Consider the following 9,615-nt stretch of genomic DNA (forward strand, 5'->3'; position numbering starts at 1 on the left):
CTGTCTTTTTGTAAAAAAGTGAACATCAAAAAGAGAAACAAAAGGAAATTTGGAAAGAAAGAGGATATATTTTTGAATGAAGAGGCAGACCTTTATAATTTCTGTAAACTGAGACAGAAGTGATGAGTGGGTATGGAATTTTGTTGTATGGACATTTTAGTGCATCTTGACAGGAAATTAAGCACCTTTATATCTGCTCATCTATCATGCATTCACCTTTATCTCTTGACATGTCCTTAGTAAGTGGTGACATTTGGAAACAGTTCAATTAAAGTTACTGTGTTCTGGGTAATGCTGCAAACACTGTGTGTGAAATAAATAACTTGTAAATTGCATTGCATGAATATCAATACTGAAACAGCAAGTAGTATCATAACAATTAGTAAGTATAACAAAGTTGAATGAATACTGATTAGTCACTTGTTTTATCATAGTTCTATGGTCAAAGGCCACTGTAACCTTCAAGATTCATAAAAAATTATGTCTATGTTAGAAAAAAGTCTGGAAAGATTCACCTTTTCTCTTAGCTGAAATGCATTGAGAGGTAAAAGCAAAAAATTAATAAATTCTCTTCTCATAGCTTAACCTCATAGTTAAAGGAAGTGTTTTCCTTTCTTTATTTTAGTTTAATTTTTTTATATGAAGGGAAAATGTCTCTCTCTCTTTTCTCTCTTTCTTCTGCAGCTGAGTTGTGAAAAATGTTTAGAGCCATGCTGGAGGAGAAGGGAACCTTTAAATATTAGTAATAGTACATAAATTCTACTCCTCCACCAGATTTCCTTTCCTGTGATATAGGTAAGGTCATGTCACTGTTACACTCAATGAAGAGAAAACACATAGAAGCATTACAGACAGTAGCCTGAATAAGGGTCTAAAATTCAAACATGGGGTATTTCAAACTAAAAGTTCCAGAGAATACAGCTGTGGAATTTCTAGATCAAAGTATTTTAGCTTTCAGTTCTTTGTTAAAGACTTGGAAATACTTCCCTGGGACAGGGTGGGGGATGGTGGTGATGGTGAAAGGGATGGGACTATGTGGAAGAAAAAAAGCCATTTTTAAGATATTAAAATGTGGGAAGTGAAATTTTTCAACTGGCTTACACCAGTTAAGTGTGCATGTAAATGCATAAACAATACTGTATTTTGCCTTTTATTGCTCTTTGTTCGGCATTTATCATGGTATTTTGGAAAAAGAGGAGTCTATGCCATAGGATTGCTGGTATATTTATTACAGAATCTTTACAACATCTCAGACGTACTTAATTTTTGAAGAAGCTTCTGTCCAGGTCAAGAATACTCTATTAACTGGGATTTTGAACCAAGCTATGCAGAAAACAATATTGAAGAGGTACTTTCTCATCACAGTCTCTTAAACTGCTTTAGAAAAGAAGTTTTCAACAAGTTCCCATTTCACAAGTATCACAACTTTTTTATTGTCACGTGGTCAACTGCTCTCCAATTATGCAGAAGATATAAATAAATCTAGGATGTTAGAAATTATCGCTATATTGCAGATTGGTATACCATGTACGCATGGTTGATCTTTTGGTGATCCAGTCTTCCATAACTTGCTATAAACGTGCACTGTAACACTACAGGTGTGCTAGGTGTCGTACATCATGTAAGACTCAAGACACTGGTTCATGACTCACACATCTTTTCACACACATTAATGGAATTGTGCTGCAGTCCTACACTTTCTTCTGTGATGGGAATTTTATCAAGCTGACAATGATGGTCACTACGTCTGAGTGGACAGCAAGCACTGGGGTATATTTCTACCAGCATAAAACATCTACCAGAGCTTCATGGTGGTCATGTCCTTCTTATTGGCAGCCAATCCAGCATAACCAATCTGTTTTGCTCAGTTGTCACACACTTTGAAATGTCTGATGGATTGAATCCTTATTACCAGCCAAGAGAGGAATGGGAGCAGCTGATGTGGTATAAAGATCAACACAAATGTGATATTAGATCTTGTGAGCTCTAATGTGAGCACATTAGTAAATAGATTCATGCTAACTGTGCATATGTTGAGATTTTGAATACAGATTACACATTGAAGTATCACTTGTTGTACAGTGGTATAATATTTTAACAGTAGAAAAAAACAGTATAAAGTAGACACTTTCATAGTTTCAATTACCTCAATAAATCCATTGTATTATTCATAACTTTATACAAATATACTACAAACTATGTAAGTCCAATGAGCATTAGAAACAATATTTGTACAAATAAAATGCCTCTGCCCTATGAAACGTAAGACTCACACCCAATTGGTATGAACAAATGAAAACTGTAGATCTCTGAAGAAAGCAAATAACCAGATATGTAGACCAAGATGCAGCAAAGAAGACAAGCCTCTGCCAAAGAGAGAGAGCTAGTGAGCTGATCCTCTGCATCACACCTCCTCAACTATAAAAAAAAAGGAGTTGCCAAGTGACTCAGACTGACTACTTTGGCAACTCAGTTTGTTGAACACTGAGTGTAATAGATTACACTGAAAGTTTTTTTTTTCCTTTATTTTCTAAGTTTTTGTAACAGATTAAGAAAAAAGTCCATATCTAGTCCCATTAGTCCAGCTTTTGCTCTGGTAGGGTGATGATGCACATTGTAACAATACTTGTGAGAACAGTAAATCTCAGAAAATACTAATTAAAAAAAGGACAATCTGAGTCTTTATGGCTTTGTGTGTGTTTCCAGTATTGGTTTCTCATTAAACAGGTCTTGCCATTTACTAAGAAACTCAACCTAAGACTAAGTGAGTACGTTCCCCCATATGGCATGCTTCTCCCTTTTTATATCACTAGATGCACACCACAAATTGGTTTTTGAGTGGTCTGCTTTGTAAAGCTATATAAGTAGAGACTGATAGGCTTCTGTTATGGGTAATTTAATAAAAGGGAGAGAAATTCCACTTCAGGATGCCACAAAATCATGGACAGAGATAATATAGAGGGCAATTTTTTAACTTTCAGCCTAGAAGAGAGCATGTTAAAAATAAACTACAACAAAAATTGTGAGCAGAATTATTACAGGATAATTACAAAGCATGGGTCTGTTTAAATTTTCTTAATATTAGTGTAACATTTTTCCTCCTTCACTCCTCCCTTATTCAGTTTTATAACTTGCAGTTAGTTTAAAATTTAACTATCTTCTAAAGTCTGAGAAAATGTCATTGCATTTGATCTACAAAGCATCCAGCATGCCTCAGAATGATGTATAAATAACATGGAGGTCTAATTCTGTGCTCAACCTCAAGAGATGTCAGAAGGAGCAGAAAGATGATTTTAAAGTTATTTTTATTCTGTTTAGATTTTGCTTTGACTGAGAACAGATGGTATGTTGTAACTATCTTTTCAAATGAGCTGAATGTCTACAGGTTTGAAAGTTTAAGGTAAATCTCCTTGTTAGACTCTGCATGAAGGAGAGCTATAGAAAGGCCTGTGGAAGTACAGGGTAGTTTCTGCACTAGGTGAATCCTCTGCTGGGATGTTAAAGCATCTTTAACTGCAGGGATATATGTGGGGCAAATACATGAGGCCACATAGTTCTTTAAAGACCCAGAAGTGCAGCTGGCCCTGTTTGTCAAGACAAATAGGTGCCAGAGATGAGAAGCCACATGGAAGCCTGCTGTCCAGCTGGCAGATTTAAAAGGCTTCCAGTCAAAAAGAGGATTCATGCAGAGAGTAGCTTATTAGCTAGAGGACAGAAGAGACTAACAGCCTGATTTGAAAGGTTCTAGAAATTGTTTTCTTTTCCCCTTCTCTAGAGGGGATGGGATTGTTCTCTCTGTTAGCTTGATGGTTAATCAAAGTCATGTGTATTCTGTAGCTGAATTGCTCTGGTACTCATTTCAGGCTTTGACCAGTGAACAAACACTGCACCACAAAGTTTTGAATCAATATGTTTTAACTCAAAGGAGATTAGTCACAGAGGCTGCTTTTCTTGGTTTGTTTCTCCCACTGTGTTTTCTTTACACTCAACACAGAAACAAAGCCTCTTTCAGAAAGAGCTTAGAAAATATCTAAGTTAGGCTGGTTCAGTCATCCTTGAAGGACTTTATTTTCTTTCTAAGGAAGCTCATTAGATTACTTGTCACCTTCATCAAAAGTACGTTCTTTTGGATATCTTTCTCTGTGTAAACTGTTCTATGAAATGTGATGTTAAATATTTTGTCAATTATAGAAGGCTTGTTGAAGCAAAATTCTGTGCACTAAGCTTAAGCCCTGCAAACTGCTGTCTGTATTTTTCTGTTCAAATTCATAGAAGTCTTCAATGTTGTCTAAAGAAAAACAGAATTTAGACAAATCATTGTAGTGTTCATTGTGGTATTATTCAATTAGCATATATTGTAGGATTATGAATACAGAAATATTTCAATATTCCATATAGTCCACAAAAGAGTTGTGCTGTGGGTTTTTCTAGGTGGGGAGGAAATGTCTAGCACTAAAACTATTGGATTTATTTCAGTGTCCAAGTGATAATAGGAAACTTGAAAGCACGCTTTAAAAGAAAGATTTTGTTAGAGGCCTTGTTTTTTTTGTTGGTTGGATGGATTCAACTGTGCAAGGTTGCTAAATCTTAAAATGAAAGATGAGGCGCAGATCATTCAGCTTACAGACGTTTGTTCTGATCCCTTTTGTAGTGAACATTTAAAAGAAGAAAATATTTCATCAACTCATATTTTATGTAGCAACTTGAACAAATCTGTTACCTTCTTTAGTAAAAAATTCTGTAGTAGGAATATGGCTGTCTGCCATTCTGGATTTGACTAGCGGCTGATTACTCTTATCCTGTTTACCTCCAGCAGGAGGCAAAACTTAAAAGGTAATGAGAAGTAGGAGGAAAGCAAAACCACCTGGGAAATCAGCATCAGATTCTACATGACTTCATACAATTTTACATAATTACTTAGTTTAGAATTCTTCTCATCTGTGAACAACACATAATCCACATAATCCTGAAGCTGGGTGCTATGATATTTGTCTTTTGAGAAGTTCCTTTTCTGTGGATGCCACATAATATTCCTATCATAAAGCCCTCCATGTGAGACTAGTTCTTTTGCTTTTTGAATTGCTATTAATCCTTGGTGACTTCAGCAGTTTTTTTCCCAGAGATCCATAAAATCAGTGCATGACTATCTGAAATTCTACAAGTTCTTTCTATGTTTGTAGGATCGATTTCACTGGCATTTACTGCACCAATTTGCTAAAAATATATGGTGTAGGCCTCTATGCATACTCCATTCTACTGTATTTTTCCATTTGAATACATGAACTTCATTCTTTTCACCTATTTCAACAGAAATCTATGAGAGACATTAATACTGATGTAAACTATATATTTAGCAATTGAACCAAAGCTTTATAAGAGGAAAAATTGTCTGTGAGACATTTTGTTTTGACTGAACTATTCTCAGATACCACCTGACAGACAGCAAAACCTTTATATTTCCTGAATATGCTTTGGCAACATGCCTTTTGATTTTCTTCTTTCGTGGTCACAAATGTCCGCTGTTTTCTGGCATGATTATCTCTCATCCCTCTCTCTTTCTGCCTGCAAATGATTCTGCCATTTGATCTTTCCTCCCTATGTTTCTTTCCTTCTTGTCTTCTTTTTTTTTTTTTTTCTTCTTGTTCTATCACTGCTGTCCAGAAAATTTGCTCTTGAACTGTTAGAATTGCAACTATCTCTGCCTCTGCAATGCATGCAGGGGAAATATCAAAGTCCAAAAGTCTGTGCTCTAGGTATTATTCTGCAGCCTTGTATTCTTGATATCTTTAAATGTCAGTGTGCCCCACACTCCTTTTTACCTTCTGTTATGTTTTAATGCCAGACAGGAACCAAGTACCATGCAGCCACTCACACAACCAGCAGCAACAAGGAGAGAATTGAATCATAAGGGTAAAAGGTAGAAAACTTGTGGGTTGATAAAGGTAGTTTAATAGGGAGAACAACAGCCATGCACACAAGCAAAACAAAACAAGGAATTAATTCACTTCCCAAGGGCAGGCAGGTGTTCAGCCACCCCCAGGAGAGCAGAGTCCTGTCACATGTAATGGTTACTGAGGAAGAAAAATGCCTTCACTCTGGCTGTCCCCTCCCTTCCTCCTTCTTTCCCCCACTTTATATACTGGGTATGATGTCATACAGAATATCCCTTAGGTCAGTTTGGGTCACCTGTCCAGACTGTGTCTCCTCTCAGCATCCTGTGAGCCCCCAGTCTCCCCACAGTGTGACAGAAAAGGTCTTGGTTCTGTGTAAGCCCTTTTTAGCAATTAAAAAACCCCATCTCTTTATTATCAACCCTGTGTTCAGCACAAATCTAAAACACAGCCCCATACGAGCCACTGGGAAGAAAATTCACCCCAGCCCAAACCAGCATACCTTCATCTTTACTTCCTGAATCTTTACTTTGCCAACCTCTGCCAGATGATACTAAAATACAAGAAGTCTTCATGTGCTCTCTGAATAAAGACTCTCAAGTCAGGCTGTTTTTTACAAGAATTTATTTCTGTTGCTTTTTCTCCTTCCTCAGGTCACTGCCAGTATTGTCTGTGAGCATCATCACCTTCCCTTTCCAGCAGACACCTCTGAAGAGAAAAGATAATAATTGGAAAAACTGTCATCTAACTCCCTGTTTTAAGTACTTTTTACACAATTTCACATACCTGTATAACCATACTGTTGTACTGAAGAAGAAATTTTCTTCTTAACTTGGTTGGTAGTCATTTGAAAGTTCAAATTCTAAGCCAACTCCTTTTTATATGAAAATTTTAATTGCTTGCAGCCGTATTATTCATCAAAATGACTAGTAACAGTAACCAGGCACATATTCAAACTTCATTAATGTAGCTGGTCAGGGGATCAACAAAGATATTTAGAAAAAATTGGGAAATTAAAGATATTTGGTAGTTTAACCAAATGTTTTAGATTGAAACATTTGTGCAAAGTCAAAGATTGCATAAAAAGTTTGCTTTGCTGTTGCATTCAACAACAACCAAGCAAACAAACAAACAAAGAGAAGATTTCTTCACCTATGGAGTTCTAATCCAGTAATTCTAACATATAATTTGAGTGCAGTCACTGGAACAGGTTTTACCCAACAACTTTCAGGGCTACATTCTTATTTTTTCTGTATATACATTTTAGTTTAAATATCTTAACAAAGCTTAATTTAACTTGAGATCTTTAATCATCCTTTTCCTTTAATTTTGATTTTCTTGAAACATGACAATTACATCTCAAAATCAAAAGTCCAGCAACCATCAGCTTTTATCTAAATGCTAACTAATACACAGTCTGGCCATGGAAAATCTGTCATTCATCTCTGTGCTTCTTAAAATAGCTATTTTAGTATTGGCAGGGCTGATTTAAAAGCAAACTTTTAACAATGCTAGGCAAAGCATCACAAAATGAAATTCAATCCAAATGAAATCTTTGTGTGTATATGTATATATATATATGTATTCATACATGCCTATCCATATATTTATATATCACAGCTATTTTTATATTCATATATATATATATATATTCATAGACTTTAGCTAACATTTGATATCCATTATAAAATTGATCTCCTTATTGTTAAGTATAAAATTACCAAATTATTGTACTTACTGAGTTTTGGGATTTTATCATTATTTTTACTTCTTTAAACCAAATCTATATCTGGGATGTCATCCTTTTCAAAGAGGAGGAGTAGATTAATTGGGTAATAAATCCAATCATGTACATAGGGCTGGATCCTAACCCTGTCACAATCAAAGTGTGCATTTCCATTGATCTTTCATCTGCTGAAGTGTTACCAGGTATCCACAACACTGAAAGAAAGACAGCAGAGTAAAAACAGAGAAGGCTTTTTCTTTTTTTTCCCCTGTTACTTAAGTTTAATGTGATTTTAACAGGTATAAAACTTTTCTGGGGAGGAGAATTTAAGTTGTCAGAGGCACTGTAATCTCAGCTACTTTTTCCCTTCTAGTAGTTATAAAGATATTAATAAAATCTGAGAAAAATGCCATACACTTATGAAAAGAAAATAGTTCCAACAGAAGTCTATAGAATATAGTTATGAGTTATTACACTTTTCAATAACTCTCAGAAGCATTGGAACTCAAGCATGACATAGTTCAGGTAAGTTCTGCTTTTGAAAAACTAGTTTTTAAGCATGTAGTCTGTACATTACTAAAACAATAATTTGAGGTTCAATCAGAAGCGCAAGACTACATATATAAGTAGTTTTTACCTCATCATTACATTCCATTCTGATGGAAATTAACATAAACAGAAATCTCATTAACAGATTATTTATACAGAATTATATTTTTAATTTAATTTGATACCTGTGAGGATCTATTCATTTCAGAAGCAATATAAAAGGTTGTAACTCACCTCATGACTTGATTCATACCTCCTCCACCCATCAGTGTATGTCTTGCCTGCTGGCTAGAATTGAGGTAAGAAACATTTGGAAAAGTATTTTTGGCAATTAGAAGAACTAATTTTCAGTAAGTGTGCTTAGCAAAATCAGCAAGCAGCTTTCTGTAAGATGTTTAGTTGGATATTATTCCTTCACACCAGAAGAATATGCTAAGTGAGTAAGAAAACCCATTTCAGACTGGGGTTTTGCCAGCAACACTGAATTCACACAGAGGGAGAATTTTTTTGGCATGAAAAGCTGCAATAGTTTTAACTCTCCTCCCAAACACAGACACTCTCATCTTATTTGCAATTACAGTGAACATGGACTGTTTGTTCAGTAGCAAGAAAATCTCTTAGCTCATGCCTAAGTGAGCGAGGACTGATATCACAGGTAAAACAGATTCTGATCCTCTAGATATAGTAGTCTCTGACAGTATGCTGAAAATCATTGGCATTTAAATGTGACAGTAGTCATGTGAGTTGGTAAAGTAAGTTGTTAAATCTTCAAGTCTAAAAAATTTTAAATCCCCAAATAAAAATCATGAGAAATAAAAGCACATTTTACTGAGATTCATCACGCCAATTTTCAAAAGCAAAATGTTTAGGGTTTTTATTTCTCTGTTTAATTTCTTTGACAGAATATTTTTTCCAACACTATCATGTCCATTGGTCTTTTCTGTTCGAAGAGTACACTCATCTTGACTACAAGCATGTGGTTTAGTACCTGTAATAAGATCCTCACAACAGTCCCTTTGAGCATGGATAGAGAGCAAATGGGGTTTTTTTCTGTTTTACAGGCATGTTGTCAAGCAAAAAAAGAAAAAAAAAAGTTATAAATTCTTACCTTTGTATTTCAAGCAGCTGGAGAGCCTTATCTGAGTTTCATTATCTGTCCTACAGAAAGTCATCCCATAAAGTCAAAGCTCCAACTTTCTGCCTGATTTGAAGGTAAAAAACCACCCATATTTTCACATGGTATTTGCTTAACATTTTTTGAAATGTTCCTTCTTCCACTGAGAGAGAAGGTCAGAGCTGAAATGTTGAGATGGATTTGTTGAAACTTTCCTAGAGGAAATGTTGGTCTTATACAAGGTCAGAATCAGAATTTAATTTGCAAAATCCCAGTGAAGATAGGCAAAACTGTGGTTTCTGAAGGGAGGTTAGAAAGTCTTTTATTGTTGAAGC

General features: G+C 35.4%; 1 long non-coding RNA gene across 2 annotated transcripts; it reads right to left on the minus strand.

Moving 5' to 3' along the window:
• Nucleotides 1-1,311: 1,311 nt before the first annotated feature.
• Nucleotides 1,312-9,247, minus strand: LOC102074334 (uncharacterized). 2 transcript variants are annotated; one of them, XR_270632.3, is made up of 5 exons: nt 8,401-9,247; nt 7,630-7,832; nt 6,678-6,861; nt 6,394-6,599; nt 1,312-1,936 (listed from the first exon to the last, which is right to left on the minus strand). It is a non-coding gene; the product is annotated as an uncharacterized LOC102074334 (long non-coding RNA). The 2 variants fall into 2 exon arrangements; XR_001334145.3 differs by lacking the exon at nt 6,678-6,861 and having other exon boundaries at nt 1,318-1,936; nt 8,401-9,238.
• Between the last annotated feature and the right edge of the window lie 368 nt (nt 9,248-9,615).

The sequence above is a fragment of the Zonotrichia albicollis genome, chromosome 4 (genome assembly GCF_047830755.1).
Source record: "Zonotrichia albicollis isolate bZonAlb1 chromosome 4, bZonAlb1.hap1, whole genome shotgun sequence".
NCBI lineage: Eukaryota > Metazoa > Chordata > Aves > Passeriformes > Passerellidae > Zonotrichia > Zonotrichia albicollis.